Below are 19,979 nucleotides of genomic sequence, written 5' to 3'. Positions count from 1 at the left end.
GAAGAGGAATGCAACAAAGAAACTAAATATCATAGAAAGTTTGTCTTCATCTATGAAGGAGAACTAGGTACATTACCTAACTATCAAGGTTTAGTAGAAAAGATATGTTGAGCATCAACATGTAAGAGTCGATTTACAAAGTAGAAGAAGTCAAATGTCATTGAAAGGAGACTAAACACTAGATAGACAATGTCAAGTTGTAGCTAGAGATACTTGAAGAGGATGAGCAAGCTGGATCAAGTGAGCTACCACAAAAAGTGAGAAAATCTAAACCTTTCATAGAAAAATGTTTAAGGAGGAACCATAAACCTAATCAAATCATTGGTGACAAAGATTTAAGAGTCATGACAAGAAGCAAGTTGAAGAATGATACATGTCTACTATGTGAATTTGAACCTAAATCGGTCAAAGCTAGTTTAGAGAATGAAGATTGGATTAAGAAAATGAATGAGAAAATTGATCAAATTGAAAAGAACAAGACATGGACATTGGTACCAAGACCAAAGGACAAGAATGTGATTAGAATAAAGTGGGTATTTAGAAACAAGTTGAATGAGAAAGGTGAAGTGACAAGGAACAAAGAAAGACTAGTTTGTAAGGGATATGCACAAGAGGAGTTGATTATGGAGAGACATTTGCACCAATTGCAAGGTTGGAAGGAGTGAAAAATTTTCTTGCATTTCCTTCTTACAAGGTTTAAAGGTATACTAGATGGATGTCAAATCTGCATTTTTGAATGAAATCTTAGAAGGAGTCTTTTTTTATAAAACTAAAGGACTTTTTAATCCAAGCAAGAAGAATATGGTATGTAAGTTATACAAAGCATTACATGGTTTGAAACAATCCCCTGGAGCATGGTATGAAAGGTTACATACATATTCAATGAAAATTAGTTTTGCAAGAACTAATGACAATATCAATCTATAATTGGAAAGTGAATCTATGAAAAATATATTTCTAGCTGAAATATTTGTTGATTATATCATATTTGGAGGACATTATGTATTGTGAAAATCATTTTCTAATGAAACGAAGAAAGAATTTTAGATGTCAATGTTTTGAGAGATTAAGTTCTTTGTTGGTTTTCAAGTTTATCAGATGAAGAAAGGAATTTACATTACACAATCAAAGTATATTAAGGAGGTATTGAAGATCATTGGAATGGAAGATTCAATACTAGTTGGAACACCTATGGTCACTAGTCACAAACTATTGAAAAATGATGATTTTGCTAAAGTAAATTAGGCATTGTACAACACAATGATTGGTCAATTGTAATATGTTGTACATATTAGATCTGACATTGCCTTTATTTTTTGTATTGCTGTTAGATTCTCTCTTGATCCTAGGGAATCACATGGTGGTTGTGAAAAGGATATTGAGATATCTGAAAGGAACAAAACACTATGGTTTATGGTATATAAGAAGAGTGACAAATTTGAGATGAAAGTATAGACATATGATGATAGAAAGAATACAAGTGAAAATGCTTTCTTTCTAGGAAGGAGATTGATTTCATGGACAAAAAAGAAGCAATATTTTATTTCTCAATTCATAGAAAAGGATAGCTATTTTGTTATAGTAGTTAATTGTTCAAACATTGTTTGGATCAAGAAATTGTTTAAAGGTATGAAGGAAGAGATTACTAAACCTATGGTGATATATTGTTATAACAAAAGATATATAAACATATCTAAGAATCTTGTGATGCACATAAAGACCAAACACATTGCAATCAAGTATCATTACTTGATAGAGATAATACAAGAAAAAGAAGTGAAATTGGAGTATTTGAACACAAAGGGCCAGCTACATGATATATTTAGTAAGGAACTAACTTAGGATGCTTTTGAGTATCTAAGAGGTAAGTTAGGGGTCATTCTCCTATCTGAATAAAACTAAAAAGAGATACATCATTACATCAATTATTATGATTAGAATATCTTATAAATTGATGTAGGAGGTCACACTTTAGGGGCTTCCTAAAGTTTTGAAACGATGAAAAAGAATCATGAGTAGATGAAGCTGCAAGTCAAGATGACAAAGGAAGTGATTAGTACAAGAGCAGATAGACAATGAAAAAGAGGAGATAATGTGTATAAGTGGATGATGTATTTGGCATTATTGTCAAAGAGGGAGAATATGGTATAACAATTTCCATCTAATATCAAAAGTAGTGTGGGAGGTTATGTGCTAAGTTACCATCCAATGAAAGAGGGAGTCGATGTAGTTGATAATATAATCAATATCATAGAGGGAGAAGTGTAATGCAACCAAAACAGAATAATATTGGTAGTGTAATAGAACTTAAGTAGAAGTTTAGCAAAACAAAATTAGTCGAGTGATAGTTATGGTTGAGCAAGATGAAGGAGAAAATCTAGCATTGACTAAGCATAGTTTCTAGTGAGATGAAAAAAACAATTTTTTGCACTTTATTTTTCCAATCTCTCACCACATACTTCCTATCCTCGATTTCTATGCCTCTAACATTCTAACATTTTAAAATTTAAATGTCGTCATCATTGATAAGTTTTAAGAATATTTTTGGGTTTTGTAAATTCTATTAAAGAATTGAGCATCTCTAGTTTTCTAGATTTATTACTTGGGCTACCATATTTAGAAAATGAACTCATTTTTGTGATCTTCCTCTTTTTTAACAACTCTTAATAACCACTTATGTAAATCCATCCTTAAAAAAACCATTAGAATATTGAGGCATAATAACTAATTGACTATCACTAGTTTTCACATCCATAGCAATTGAGGTACCCAAGGGGATATCTTTAGGTTCCAAATGTACAACTTAAGAGTTCTAATTTTTTCATCTCTTTCTTTGATGGTCTCTATGACTATCTATTGGGAATTTTTCAAGCATTAGGATCCCTGATTCTCAAGAGGTGCATCTTCACCATGTCCTAGGGACGTGGGATGAGATTTATCAAGCTTCATGTAAGTGATCACTTTATAATTATCCCCAAAGAGAGGATTTGAGAGGGAGAAAAAATTGGTATTGTCATTTACATTTCACCCACCAAGAGGTTTTCTATTAAGGTCCTTACTTTCTTCATTCTCTGAATTGTTTCTTAGATCAAGATTTTTCCTCATATTCTCCTTGATATTATTTTGTATTGTATTATTAGGGTTGATTTCATTTATATTTGATTCGCAACTGAAAACAAAACCCTTTTGATTGATTCTAACAGAAGGGAAACCCTTTCTAGTGTGGTGTTATGTTTACAATGAAAGAATGGATTTAGGTTACCAAGTAGGGTGAGTTCTTGCTGATAACTACTTCCATCCAAATTCAAAGAAATTTTTTTGGTATGCAAAATTCTTGTACAAGGGCAATAAAAATCTTGGAGTTCAAATAAGGAAAATCTACCCTAGATTCCTCTAGTTGTAGCATAGAGCCTAGGGGTTTAAGGATTTAAGAAATAAAATGCCAAAATTTTGGCTGAAGCCCTTTGAGTTCAACCCAATTAGGTGAGGAATGGGCTAACACTGGCTCTATATTTCCCTTAGGTGACCACAGGATGGCTCTAACCATATGATTTCCCACATTCCAAAATGACCACTTTAAAACCATTTCTTGCATATTAATATTCTTAGGAAAGATAGCAAAGAAACCTTTATGCAACACTTAGTAGAAACTTGCATCAATTTCTAACTTCTTACCCCAGATGTTTCAGAACTAGACATCAGAAAAAATTCTTGAAGGCAGTCAATAAAAATCCATAACAACAATGAGAATATGCATGTTGTTTATTGTTAGGTTTCATTTTTTATAGATGTTCTTGTGTCTTCATTTAGAGAAAGGGCCAAAGTCTTGGAGATATTAGAAGGGAACTTATTTTTTCCTATATATATATGATTTTTCTACAATTTCCCACTCCATTGGAGTTGGTCCCCAATAATCCTACTTTTTCCACTTTATTGATGATGAATTCTCCATCAAATTTAGTAGAGGGGGGCAAGAAACCACACAATCCTTTGTGATAATTATTTTAAATATGAGGGTTTTGTGGGTTCTTTCTCCTTCCCTTCAAACAACAATAGTTGAGAGATAGACTTTGATTAAATTTTCTTATGCACATCTTCATCCTTACTAAAATTTCTATTATCCTTATTTGGTCATATGTTTTATGTTAACTTTCCAAGTGATACAAACAAAAAAGAGAACACAAAGAGCCTAACTTCAAATTGCACCATAAGGGTTTACACATGTAAAGGTCAAGGGAAATAAAGGTACCAAAGAGACTATATTGAAAAAGAGAAAAAAACTAAAAATTAAATCCAAAACATAAAGAATCACACAGCTTGATGTGTAGAGTGGACATTATGTATGTCGAAACAACACCCAAGTAGAGACATTAGCAATATTCTCTAAGGGTCATATATAGTTGTAGACATTTTTCTCTCTCGTGGTGTCTTCATTTTTCTCTCATCTTTACACACACACACACACACACACACACACAAAGAGAATTTTATATATATATATATATATATATATATACAAAGAATATATATTTAAGGTGAGAAAGACAAGGAGATCAATAACCTTGTTTCTCCTTTGTCTTTCTCACCTTAAACATATTCTATTGTATTCTATAAATATGTTTAAGGTGAGAAAGACAAGGAGAACAATAAACTTGTTTCTCTCTTGTCTTTCTCACCATACACAGATATATATATATATATATATATATATATATATATATATAAGGTGAGAAAGACAAGGAGATCAATAATCTTGCTTGATAAGCTACAAAATAGATATTTTAATATTATTTAATATTAAATTCAAATTCAAATTATATTATAACAGTTTTATAATTTATAAACTATTAATCACATAGCTTGATGTGTAGAGTGGATGTTATGTGTGCCGATACAATACCCAAGTAGAGACATTAGCAATATCCTCTAAGGGTCATATATAACTGTAGACATTTTGCTCTCTCATGGTGTCTTCCATTTTCTCTCGTCTTTATATATATAATACAAATAGAATATGTTTAAGCTAAGAAAGACAAGGAGATCAATAATCTTGTTTGATAAGCTACATAATAGACATTTTATTATTATTTAATATTAAATTCAAATTCAAATTATATTATAACTGTTTTATAGTTTCTAAACTATTAATAAATTCTATTATACAAACATTTTGGCTGCATAGCCAATTGGGACAAAATATGGCCTCGTGATGATAGACATTACCAAGAATAAAACTAACAATATTGATTGTGATAAATACATCGTTTAAAAATTTGGAGAATTTTGTCGGGTGAGTAGCCGCTTCCCTGATCCTCCACCCTGTCTTATCTTGGCTCTTCTCTGTTGTGGATCATCTCTAAGCATCCATCTTGTCGTCCATGTTTGGAAAACTCGTGATATCCGCACAGAATTCCCTATAATAAAGAAGCCAAGAAAACCCAAAATCAACGAGGAGCCCGAAAGAGAGCCATGGATTCCAAGCAAGTAGCTCCAGAGCCACCATCCCCAGCTTCTCTAGACAATTTCAAACAAAAGAAGCAGAAGAAGAACAATCCTCCCAAATCGGGTAGGCAAATGAAGCCTTCTCACAATGGCCTCCCTGATGATGGGAGTCGGTGCCGTCAATCCCAAGCTCATGGTTTTATCCCGCCTGGCGGCGCTGATTGCAGGAGCTTCTAACATGGCCATTGGAGAATTCGTTTCTGTGCAGACCCAACGAGACTTTGAAATTGCAATCTTGAAAAGAAGAAAGAATATGAAGAAAAGTGGAAAACAAATGATGAAAATAGTTGGAACAGAAACACAAGCCAAATCCTCACCATCTGGAGAAATCCTAAAGAAAATCTCTTCCTTCTCTTTCATTACAAGTAGTGAAATAGCTGCCCTTCCCAACCCTCTTCTGACGGCGTGTTCATCGGCCATTGCTTTTTCTGTGGGTGCATTTCTTCCATTGATCTCTGCTGCCTTCATTGGGGATTATAATATTAGAGTTGGGGTTCTTGCGGGAGTTTCAAGCTTGTCACTTTTTATGTTTGGAGCAGTGGGACCTTATTTTGGGGCAGTTTCTATGCTGAAAAGGGGTCTCAGAGTTCTCGGTGGAGGATGGATTGCCATGTCTATCACTTATGGATTGTTCAGGCTTTTCCATCGTACTAAAGTGCCTCTTGACTAACGTAGATTATTGTTCAGGCAGTTTTATCTTCTTCTTCTTTTTCTTGTGTCCTTCGCTTTTATTGTTCATAGTTTGGGTGTTTTCCCTCGTCTTCTCAGCAGTTCATGTCAGAGATCATTTGAATCTCATGAAAAGTTGAAAACTCAATGGAAATATTAGTTAGCGTTCTGTTGCAAATAAGAGCTTAGATAGTTGGGGAGCATGGAATAGGCAAGCCTTGTGACCCACTTTGGAGCCACTTGTGAGCCACACACGTAGTGAATGACTCATAAGTGACTGTTGCATATGTAGCAATCTATAAGTGATTGTTGCATATGTAGCAATCTATGCAACTGTTTTGATGTTATGGTGAAGACTATTAGGATATAAAAAGAAGCGTGCAAGTCTTGTGTGGTGCAATTTTACTATTTTGATGTTTTGGTGAAAATTGTTGGGGTTAATGTTCAACTACTACTGAATAAATCATAAGTGATTGTTGCATATGTAGCAATATATGTTTGAGTAGGTGGTAATATAAGTTCAATTCACTTGTATGCAAGTGTCATAGACTTTTAGTTTGAAACAATGACTAATTATAGATGTGTCAATAAGTTCCAATTAGTGTAAAGACTGCCCATCAGCAATATCCATAAAATGTGGAAGGTTAACGAGAGTCAAGGTAATTGGAATATTGATTAGTCAACATTAACTTTTAATTAACATTGAATTTAAAAGAATGCATATACCAGATACCAGATGGCCTAACCTTGACGACCAAGTTGAAATGAAACCGCAGAAACTATTTAAGAACACAAGGGTGAGAATATTGTAAGAGTGTTTTACCACCCTATCACGATGCTTTTAAGCTTCCTTGAAATCTTTCCTAAAATGAAAGATACCCAACCTGACAACGAGGGAGTCTAACTAAGAAAAACTATGAGCAATAATGAAATTGTGTACAACAAGTACAAAATGTCATCTCTCTAGTATAAATGAACTCATTCTCCTTCGAATAGAATTCAAGTACGATCAAGCCTTGAGCTCGTCTCATAAGATATTATTATACAAGGTGCATATAACAACAATGTAAGCAACATTTTATTAGTTGTCCAAAAGTATTCTAAAAACCATATTCTAACTTATACAAGGGAAACAATATATTAACCAACATAAATCAAAAGGAAAGTCTAGGAGAAACATCCATCATTATTATTTATTTTGAAAAAGCTCTACCCAACATTAGGATCATAAAAGATCATATATATTCTCTCAATCCTATTAAGCATTTCCACACCACCCTTAGAATATAAAGTGCATAAAATACATATGGAGACCCTAGTTGAATATTAACCATCATGGAATTGAATTCCATAATAAAAGGTTGATAGTAATCAATCCATAAATAAATGTGTAAACATTACATTTATTCAATGATATAGAGCTACACATCATACATACTTCAATGTACATGATTCAAATACTAGTATTTAACGTTAAACATAAAGTTGATACTTCCATTCAATGACATCAATTTCTATTTCCAATAAACAACTTTTAAAAGTTTTTATACAACACCTTATAATACATTATGCAGTTATACATTAGCTTCAACAATCAAATAAATATAATTGATGTAGTAGAGTCTTCAAGCATATGTTTACATTTCAGAACTAGATATTAGAAGTAATCAATCATTCAGGAATGAACTAATGTCTTAGCATGTGATCTAGAACATAACTAAGTTTTAGTTTATTAACTACCAATGAAGCATCTTGGTTGTAGCTTAATGCCTAGCATTCTTTACACACACTACAAGAGAGAACATTGCTATGGTTGTATCTCTCTACCAATTTTGGTCACTCCAATCAAAGTAGATGACAACAAGGTTTGATGTATCAATGCCCTTTGCACAATTGACAAAGTTTGAGAGATTTGAAGTTGAGTTAACTTCTATGTTGGTACTTGATTAAAAGCCAGTTAACAGTAAAAGAAACTACCCTCCTTTGGTGTCTAAGAATATAGCTATGTTTGCAATAAGGAAACCATATGAATTGGTGTTCCTTGTAATAGAAAAATAACTTGATCCCTCAAGCACTGCTTCCACTAGAGGTTCTAGCCTCATTAACTTGTAATAGGGTGATTATATAGAAAGAGACACAAATCTAAAGGGTTAAGCCTAATTATATTCTGTACACAAATGGAACTTTCTCATAGATTTCCTCAATGTTATGTTGACATGAATTGGATATACAAAATATAAACATTTGCTTCTAATTTGAAATAGATCTGCAACGCTTTTTACCTAAATTGGGATGCACTGTAGTAACTAATAGAATATAAGACAATCTTTAAACAACTTCCATCTAACTATGGAATTCAAGCAGGTTTGAAGACAGAAAACACCAAAGCATGAAGATCAAATTATGAGCATTTTACACGACTTTGGCAAAAGTAGTAATTGAAATATGATAAAAAAAATTATGTTATTCCAAGTTAATGTAGCAAGACTACCCAATGGTTTTAAGGGTTGCTCCTAAAGGTTCTTGGAGTTAGTATTGTGTGAAACAAGTGGATACACACATTCATAATCTATTGATCTAGGGAGAATTTTTTTATAATGAATCCACAAGTTATAACTAGAATTGGATAAGAAGGTTCGAAACTAATGAACACTTAATCACTTCCCTTTTAACCAATCAATTAGCTTAATGGTTCAGTCCACGGTTTGATTACATTTAGTCTAATGAGATGGTTTGAACCAACATTGGGTTAATATTATTCCTCCCTAATTTCGTTAATTAACTAACAAACTACAAGATGCAATAGCAAATTGGGGTAAGATATAACAACATTCCATAGATTTCCTCATCTCAACTTAGGCTTCTAAGTTTTTTTTTTCTCGGGAACATTTGAGTTGTTGTAAGTTTTCTCAACAAAAGGAATGCTAAACAAAAAGAATGACAAAGCATGTAAACATAGAGGCAAAGCATGTAAAAATAGAAAAAGAGCTTTGGATTTTTCGAATTATAGAAACTACTCAACTAGTTTATCAATCTACCACTTATGCAACTTAATCCACTAACACAATCACAAAGGAGAGAAACCTATGTTGTTCCTGATGGTTTTCAATCATTCCTTGGACTTCTTCAGCTGCCTTGTCCATATCTTGTCATAACTCATTCTTTTATCCCCTTTTCCATTGTAACTGACCTAACTTTCCTCCTCCTTCAAGATCACATGCCTGACCAGTTCATTTTTTTATGTCATTAAATCATAATGGTTGCAAGAACTAGATTCACTGATTCACATGGCAATTGGAATGCCAATTTATTCAAAAAAGGGAACTTGAGTTATGACATCCTCCCCCCCTTAAGAGATGCATCACTCCTAATGCTTGATGAATATTGCATTCATAACCCATGAGAATTTTTTTTTTTTCAAATTTTTTACTTCTATTGATTCAATACTTAAAATTTTACATATATTCTAATTAAGATGCTATAAAAATCAACAAGATTTTTTACCATCTATTTAAAAAATTCAAAATTTTCACTTGAATGAAACTACAACCTTCCAAAGATAATATTAACGCATAATTGAAGTAACATAATTCAACAAAAAAATACACACTTGAAATAATAATAAGAATGTTTTTTATCATTTTAAGAATTCTCCTACATGTGTGTGTGAATTCCATTACCATTCTATAGTTTTACAAGGTTAGACTACCTCACTCCAACAATATTCCCCCTTTCTTATGATGTGTCGTTCCCTTTGTTGTATTATAGGAACAACACCAAAACATCAGTCCAATGTATATCACAAGACAAATCAATATCTAATCAAATACTTCCTTATCTCAATGATGTTCAAAATTACGTCTCTGAACTGCCAAGATCTTGACACAAAAGAGAACTCAGCCAACCTAATTTCAAATGACACCATAAGGGTTTACACATGTAAGGGTCAAGTGAAATAATGGTAAAAAAGAAACATTTCAAAAAAGAGAACAAAAATAAAAATTAAATCTAGAGCGTAAAGAACCACACCGCTTGATGTGTAGAGTGCATGTTATATATGTCGATACAACACCCAAGTAGAGACATTAGCAATATCCTCTAAGGGTCATACACAATTGTAGACATTTTTCTCTCTTGTGGTGTCTTCAATCTTCTCTCATTTTCATGTGTGTGTGTGTGTGTGTGTGTACCTAGGGGTGGAGATAGAGGAGGTTGCACTTGGTGGTTATGGTTAAACATCATAAGCAACTAGCTCTCCAAGTCAACTTAACCTAGAATTAGATCTCAAGATATGGAATTGGTAGGGGGCACAATTCTAGTGCTTGGAAGGTCCTTCAAAGAAAAGGAATGTGTAACCCTTTTCCTCTATCCATAGAGCTCTAACTAGAATGCCTCCGATTTTACCTAATAATTTCTAAAGCAATAAACAATCTATGTCATAAATGTAACACCATTAAGCCAAATCAACGCATTCAAATGTTATTAGCAATAACACATTAGCAGCACTTGTGTGGTTCAAAGTGCATCTATGGTTTCACTAGCCCTGGTGAATGTAGAACCAAATAATAGAAGGCTCTGGCCCACCAAATAAAGGAAAATCTTTGATCAATTGACCTTATATAAATATATATATATATATATATATATATATATATATATATATATATATATATATATATATATATATATATATATATATATATATATATATATATATATATATATATATATATATATATATATATATATAGACACAGACATACATACATATAGATATACATACATACATAAATAGACACACACATATATACATATATACATGTATGTGTGTGTGTGTGTGTGTGTGTGTGTGCACGCGCGTGTGTGTGTGTGTGTAAATATAATAAAGAAAAATACAAATAGAGCATATGTTTAAGGTGAGAAAGAAAGACGAGATCAATAACTTTGTTTTTGCTTTCTCATTGTCACCTTACACACACACACACACACACACACACACACACACAATATCTTAAATATATTTTATTTTTATTATAAAGAGAATATGTTTAAGGGTGAGAAAGACAAGGAGATCAATAACCTTGTTTGATATTATTTGGAAGGATACTATTGTCTTCATTGAGTTCATTTTTTCAATTAATTTAACCAATACTAATGTAGAATTAAAACTTTTGAACGAAATTTCTATAGCTTCATTTACTTTTCTATTTTAACAATTATAAATTTTTCATTTATCCATCTTACTATTGGCTGATACAAAATATAGTAGGGAGAAAAATTAATTTTTGTCCCAAAAAAATAAAAAAATTCAATAGCATTAATAAGAAAGTGTATAGATGTCTTATGAAGAAAAAACATACACTTTGAATACTTGTGTACGAGGGTAATTAACTCTGTAGTATGTTTCGATTACCAATTCCTACCAAAGATAGGATACTATTGCTTTCATTCAATTCATTTTTTCAATTCAACTAACCAATCAACTCATAGGATTTAAAAGATTAAAAGAAACTTCAAATTTTTATATCTTTTCTTGATTTTTCATTATTTTATAAATCATATTTTTCATTCACTTTATTGGACCAATCTATTTTTGGCAATGAGAAAATTCAATTTTCTCCAACAAAAATACAAATATTTTCTAACACTATCATGTATTAATGAATGCATTAATTACAACTTTATCTTTTCCACACTTGTGACAAGTTCATTAGATTTTCCAAAAAGTAATATTTTTATCTTCCACCTCACACCACTTTGAACAAAAATGAATGTAATCAATATTAATTATCATAATTTTTTTCGCTTACCAACTTCAAATATAGAGCTAAATATCTTTTATTTTTTTATTTTAAATATATTTAATAGTTTTGCATTGATGTTTATTTTTGCCAATTGTAAAATGCTAGTTCTTTAAGTTTACACTACATATTACTAGCTACTATTTTACAATCTTTTTTAAATTATTTTTTAATACCATTTTACAAATTGTTAAACTAATACTACCCCTTCGAACATACTAGATATTTTGGTAGTTTGTGAATTAAGTAATCAACAATTCATTTTTGAAAATTAAATATTTAACTTATAGTTGAATTGGTAGAAATGAGTAGTTCATTCATATAATATAATTTCTATTGTTATTTATATATGTCTTAAAATAATATAATTATTAATATTTTAAATTCCTTTCCTTATAATAACATATCATTCTCTCTTTTAGCTCTCTCTTTCTATCATTCCTTTCTATCTATAAATCTATATTTTCCTTCTTTTCCAATTATTGGTAGGAACTTTGACACATTGCATCTCTTGTTTTATAGGGTAATTAACTCCACATGTTGTTTTGTACTATTTTTCCATTCCATGCATTTGTATGCGAGTTTTATAAGGTTTTCTATTTTTTATTTCTTTATTTGTTTCTTTATATGAGATATTTTATGTTAAGAAAAACTTTATAATTAGAGGCAATGTTTGTGTAATTGATCATAATTACAATTCAAATATTATATTATGTTTTATGAATATTTTTATTTAGGAAATCTTGTTTTATTAGTCTAGGTTTTCTTCCTATCTAGATTTTTTTTAGACAATTGTGACCACTTGATATCTTGACAAGTTTATTTATCATTTATTAAACTATGATATTATTTTGAATTAATTATAGAGTTTAAATAAAAAGAAATTTATAAAAAGTATATTAATTTGTTAATAGAAAAGGACTATTCATAAAAAAATTAAAATTAAAATTAAAATTTTTATTATATATTATATGGTATGTAAAAAAAATTGTATCTAAGAACAAAAAATAGAATTATTATTAAAGATTAAATAAAGATTTATTATTAAATTATTTATAAAATATATATTAGAATTAATTAATTAATGATATATTCTATTTGTTGTTTATTACATCATAGTATATACTCATCCATCAACTTTTTAATTAATTTATTTATCGCTTATAAGTATTTAATATTATTTTATAAATATATATAATTTTATAAATTACTTAATCCTATGAAGAAATTTGACATGTAAAGTTATTAAAATATTAAAAAATTATTTTTCATTTTAATTATTTAAAATATGTCTTAATTAACACAATTGACTTCTACAACGCAATTGTATGCAAAATAAAAACCATTCCATTTCTTCATTAACTTTCTAAATGAAGGTACAATTGTAAATTCATGATATTTCAATGAGTAAAAAGTTTTTACTTTTTTGAATTATGATACATGAAATTAAAAATTAATTGAGAAATAAAGAGTTTGCACAATACTACTTTGTACACTTGATAAAGTTTTAATTTTAAATTCTATCAAAAGTTATTTATTAGTTGAAAAACAATAATTAATTTTTATTTTCAACTTTTTTATCATCTCTCTTTCTTTATTTTTGTTTGTGTGTATATATATATATATATATATATTTCAATTTTCTAATTTTTGGGAAGAACCTTACCGTACTAAGGAAAAAACAAATAGATCAATAATCTTGAACCTTGCTTGTATTAAGGAAAAAAACAAATAGATCAATAACCTCGAATCTTGCGGCACTTAGAAAAAACAAATAGATCGATTTTAAGTGAAGTAAGTACATAATAGGTAGTTATAAACTATGAGCTCATTATTTTAGACTTTACCAAGGATGAACGTGACAAAATATGGGCTCGTGATTGTAGACATTACCAAGAATAAACTAACAATACAGATTGTGATAAATACATCGTTTAAAAATTTGGAGAATTTTGGCGGGTGAGTAGCCGCTTCCCTGATCCTCCATTGTCTTATCTTGGCTCTTCTCTGTTGTGGATCATCTCTATGCATCCATCTTGTCTTCCCTCTTTGGAAAACTCGTGATAAAAAGAGCCCAAGCAAACCCCAAATCAACGAGGAGCCCGAAAGAGAGCCATGGATTCCAAGCAAGTAGCTCCAGAGCCGCCATCCCCTGCTTCTCTAGACAGAAGCATGACAATTTCAATCCAAAACAGCAAGGAAGGCCCACCAAAAGAAGAAGAAGAATCCTCTAACGATTCCCAAATCGGGCAGGCCCTTCGCGCCGCCATATTGGGAGCAAATGACGGCCTTCTCACAACGGCCTCCCTGATGATGGGAGTCGGTGCCGTCAATCCCAAGCTCATGATTTTATCCGGCCTGGCGGCGCTGATTGCAGGAGCTTCCAGCATGGCCATCGGAGAATTCGTTTCTGTGCAGACCCAACGTGACGTTGAAATTGCAATCTTGAAAAGAAGAAAGAATATGAAGAAAGGGGGAAAAGAAATGATGGAAAAAGATGGAACAGAAACACAAGCGAAATCCTCAGCATCTGGAGAAATCCTAAAGAAAATCTCTTCCTTCTCTTCCATTACAAGTAGTGAAATAGCCGCCCTTCCCAACCCTCTTCTGGCCGCGTGTTCATCGGCCATTGCTTTTTCTGCGGGTGCATTTCTTCCATTGATCTCTGCTGCCTTCATTGGGGATTATAATGTTAGAATTGGGGTTCTTGCGGGAGTTTCAAGCTTGCTGCTTTTTATGTTTGGAGCAGTGGGAGCTTATTTTGGGGGAGTTTCTGTGGTGAAAGGGGGTCTCAGAGTTCTCCGTGGAGGATGGATTGCCATGTCTGTCACTTATGGCTTGGTCAGGCTTTTCCATCGTACCAAAGTGCATCTTGACTAACGTAGATTATTGCTCAGGCAGTTTTATGTTCATGTTTTTTTTTTTTGTGTGTCTCTAGCTTTTATTTTCATAGTTTGGGTGTTTTCCCTCGTCTTCTCAGCAGTTCATGTCAGAGATCGTTTGAATCTCATGAAAAGTTGAAAACTCAATGGAAATATTAGTAGCGTTCTGTTGCAAATAAGAGCTTAGATGGTTGGGGAGCATGGAATAGGCAAGCCTTGCGACCCACTTCGGAGCAACCTGCAAGCCACACGTAGTGAATAAATCATAACATAACTAACATAACTAAGTGATTGTTGCATGTGATCTAGAACATAACTAAGTTTTAGTTTATTAACTACCAATGAAGCATCCTGGTTGTAGCTTAGTGCCTAGCATTCTCTACACACACTACAAGAGAGAACGTTGCTATAATTGCATCTCTCTACCAAATTTGTTTTCTCTGGTCAAAGTACATGACAACAAGGTTTAATGAGAGATTTGAAGTTGAGTTAACTTCTATGTTGGTAGTTGATTAAATGTCAATTAATAGTAAAAGAAACTACCCTCCTTCGGTGTCTAAGAATATGATTATGTTTGCAATAAGGAAACCATATGATTTGGTGCTCCTTCTAACAGAAAAATAACCCGATCCCTCAATCACCACTTCCACTAGAGGTTCTGGCCTCATTACCTTGTAATAGGGTGATTATATAGAAAGAAGGGTTATGCCTAATTGTATTCTGTACACACATGGATCTTTCTCATAGGTGTCCTCAATGTTATGTTGACATGAATTGGATATACAAAATATAACATTTGCTTTCAATTTGAAACAAATTTACAATGTTTTTTACCTAAATTGGGATACACCACAGTAACTAATAGAATATAAGATGAGGTTTAAACAACTTCTATCTAATTGTGGAATTCAAACAAGGTTCGAAGATTGAAAACACCAAAGTATGAAGATCAAATTATGAGCATTTTACACAACTTCGGCAAAAGTAGTACTTAAAATATGATAAAATTGTTATTCTATTCCAAGTTAATGCACCAAGACTACCAAAGATAACTCTGGTGGCAAATATTTTCCAATTGGCTAATCTCACTTATTGGGGACCCCAAATTTGGCTAATTTGTTTGCACTTTTGGGGTGTCCATGTCGCCAACACTTTACTAAAATCGAGTCCCATGCTTAGGCTAATCACCAATAACAACACAAAATTATTTATGTTTTATGATGAATTTGCTAATGGAATCTAATTTTTCTATGTAGTAAATTAAATATTTTCAACTACAATTTTCAAGACTTGTCTGATGGTCATATTTGCCAATATTTGGTAAAGATTTAAGTTACACTATAGATTAATATGTAGATTTGACATGTCTCTCTATTCTGAAGATTTTTCATGAAATTTTTTTATCCTTTCTCACTTTGTTGCAAAATAGATTTGATTGGGACATGTATCTTTACTTTGGGAACATTCTTTAAAACTTGGTATCCTTTTAAAAGTTTGGCTTGAAATAGGATTTAGGTCATTGATTTAGGATCATACAACGATTAAGAATAATAGGGGTGCTTCCACCAAATCACCATTCAATAATTTGGAGAGAAATTGTAATGATAAAAGTGGGCTAAATTTAACTTTAAAGTTTGATAATTAATTAAGCTCTATATAATGATAATAATAATAAAATCATTGTGTCTAGGTATGTGTACTTTTTTCCACAATTTTCATCAATAACAAAAAAATTGCAATGATTTTATAGATTTTTAATGTGATGGAAAAACAATCACCAATAAAATTTTAAAAAATTGTACTTAAAAATAAAAATTCACCAAAGAAATTATTTTATTCCCCTAAACTAATGTTCGATTCGCCAAAAATTTATACTTTTTTCTAAAGGGGTTGTCTTAAACTTATCCCTGAAGACTGCCCAATAGTTTTAAGAGTCACTCCAAGAGGTTCTTGGAGTTAGTTTTGTGTGAAACAAGTAGATATGCAAATTTATAATTATTTGATCTAGCGAGAAAATTTTCATAATAAACGCATATCTTATAACTAGAACTGGATAAGAAGGTTTGAACCTAATGAATACCGAATTGCTTTCCTTTTAAACAATCAATTAGCTTAATAGTTCGGTCCACGGTTTGATCACATTTAATCTGATGAGATGGTTTGAACCAACACTAGGGTTAATATGATTCCTCTCTAATTTCATTAATCAACTAACAACCTACAAGATGTAGCACCAAATTGGGGTAAGATATAACAACATTCCACAAATTTCCTCATCTCAACTTAGGCTACTAAAACTTGTTGTTTTCATGGGAAAATTTGAGTTGTCATAAGTTTTCTCAACAAAAGGAATGCTTAGCAAAAAGAACAACCCTAATATTATCGCATGTGAAAATAGAGACAAGGTACATAAAAATAGACACAAAGCATGTAAACATAGAGGCAAAGCATGTAGAAATAGAGATAGAGCTTTGGATTGTTCAAATTATAGAAACTACTCTACTAGTTTATCAATCTACCACTTATGCATCTTAATCCACTAACATAATCACAAAGGGAAGAAACTTGTGCTAATTCTGATGGCTATCAACTGTTCCTCGGACTTCTCTAGCTACCTCCTCCATATCTTGTCATAACTCATTCTTTTATCCCTTTTTTTGGTATAACTAACCTAACTTTCCTTCTCCAAGATCACGTGCCTGACTAGTTCATTTTTAATGTCATTAAATCATAATGGGTACAAGAACTGGATCAACTAATCCATGTGGCAATTGGAATGCCAATTTATTCAGAAAAAGGGAATGTGGGTTATGACATCCCCCCCCCCCCCCCCCCCCCCCCCCCCAAACCTTTCAAAGATAATATTAATGCATAATTGTAGTAACACAATTCAAAGGAAAAACACACATTTGAAATAAGAATATGAATTATTTAATCATTTTAAGAATTTTTCTCTGTGTGTGTGTGAATTCCATTACCATTCTATAGTTTTACAAGGTTAGACTACCTCTCTCCGATAATATTCCCCCTTTTTTTATGATGTGTTGTTCCATCTGTTGTATTATAGGAACAACACCAAAACATTAGTCCAACATATATCACAAAAAAAATCAATATCTAATCAAATACTTCCTTATCTCGATAATGTTCAAAATTATATCTCTCAACTTCCAAGATCTCGACACAAGAGAGAACTCAAACAACCTAACTTCAAATGGCACCATAAGGGTTTACACATGTATGGGTCAAGGGAAATAATTGTACAAAAGAAACATATGAAAAAGAAAAAACAATAATAAAAATTAAATCTAGAACATAAAGAACCATACAACTTGATGTGTAGAGTGGATGTTATGTCTATCGATACAACATCCAAGAAAAGACATTAGCAATATCCTCTAGGAGTCATATACCATTATAGACATTTTTCTCTCTCATTTGTGCCTTCAATTTTCTCATTTTCTTTTGTGTGTGTGTGTACTAGGGGGTGGAGACAGATGAGGTTACTCTTGGTGGTTATGGTTAAGCTTAGTAAGGAACTAGCTCTCAAAGTCAACTTAACCTAGAACTAGGTCTCGAGATATGGAACTGGTAGGGGCACAATTTTGGTGCTTGGAAGGTCCTTTGAAGCAAAGGAATGTGAAATCCTTTTCCTCTATCCATAGAGCTTTGACTAGAACCCCTCCCAATTTACCTAATAATTTCAAAAGAAATAAACAATCTATATCATAAATTTAACACCATTAAGACAAATCAACACATTAAGATAGGATTAGCATAAATACATCAGCACCATTCATGTGGTTCAGAGTGCATCTGTGGCATCACCAACCCTAGTGGATGCAAGACCAAATAATGGAAGGCTTTGACCCACCAAATAAAGGAATGTCTTTGATCAATTGACCTTACACACACACACACACACACACACACACAAATATACATAAATACATATATATGTATATGTATATAAAAATATAAAAAAGATAAATACAAATAGAATATGTTTAAGGTGAGAATGAAAGAGGAGATCAATAGCCTTGTTTGATTATTAAAATACTACAAATAGATCAATCATCTTGTTTGATATTAAGTGAAGTACATAATACATAGTTATAAACTATGAGCTCATTATTTTAGACTTTACCAAGGATGAACATGACAAAATATGGCATCGTGATGATAGACATTACCAAGAATGAAACTAACAATATTGATTGTGATAAATAAATCATTTAATTAGCTACTTCTCTGATCTTTCAACCTATGTAATCTTGGCTCTTCTCTATTGCAGATAATCTCTATGCACCCATCTTGTTTTCCATGTTTGAAAAACTTGTGATCTCTGCAAAAAAACTCCCTATAAAAAGAGCCCAAGAAAACCCCAAATCAACAAGGAGCCTGAAAGAGAGCCATGGTAGCACCAGAGCCACCATCCCCAACTTCTGTAGACAAAAGCATGACAATTTCAATGCAATACAGCAAGGAAGCCTAAACAAAAGAAGAAGAAGAAGAACAATCTCCACATGATTCTCAAATTAGGTAGGCCCTTCGTGCCGCTGTATTAGGAGCAAATGATGGCCTTCTCAGAATGGCCTCCCTGATGATGGGAGATGGCATTGTTAATCCCAAACTCATGATTTTATCCAGCCTGGCAGCACTGATTGTAGGAGCTTTTAGCATGACCATTGGAGAATTTGTTTCTGTACAAACCCAATGAGACATTGGAATTACAATCTTGAAAAGAAGAAAGAATATGAAGAAAGGGGGAAAAGAAATGATGAAAATAGATGGAATAGACACAAGCCAAATCCTCACCATGTGGAGAAATCCTAAAGAAAATCTCTTCTTTTTCTTCTCCATCATCCTCCATTACAAGTAGTGAAATACCCGCCCTTCCCGGCCCTCTTCTGGCCGCATGTTCATCAACCATTGCTTTTTCTATGGTTGCGTTTCTTCCATTGATCTCTACTGCCTTCATTGGAGATTATAATGTTAGAGTTGGGGTTCTTGTGGGAGTTTCGAGCTTGCTGCTTTTTATGTTTGGAGTAGTGGGAGCTTATTTTGGGGGAGTTTCTATGGTAAAAGGTGGTCTCAAAGTTCTCGATGGAGGATGGATTGCCAT

The 19,979-nt window shown here is 32.2% G+C and overlaps 2 pseudogenes; both read left to right on the top strand.

The window, feature by feature from the left end:
- The first annotated feature begins 5,590 nt into the window (after nt 1–5,590).
- LOC149563693 (vacuolar iron transporter homolog 3 pseudogene) lies at nt 5,591–6,172 on the top strand (annotated as a pseudogene).
- A 7,949-nt stretch (nt 6,173–14,121) lies between these two features.
- On the top strand, nt 14,122–14,852 carry LOC149563692 (vacuolar iron transporter homolog 3 pseudogene; annotated as a pseudogene).
- The last annotated feature ends 5,127 nt before the right edge of the window (nt 14,853–19,979 follow it).

This window comes from Cupressus sempervirens, chromosome 4 (assembly GCF_028749045.1).
Source record: "Cupressus sempervirens isolate cs-2001-9-10 chromosome 4, ASM2874904v1, whole genome shotgun sequence".
Taxonomy (NCBI): Eukaryota; Viridiplantae; Streptophyta; class Pinopsida; order Cupressales; family Cupressaceae; genus Cupressus; species Cupressus sempervirens.
This window is presented reverse-complemented; position numbering and strand designations above follow the sequence as displayed.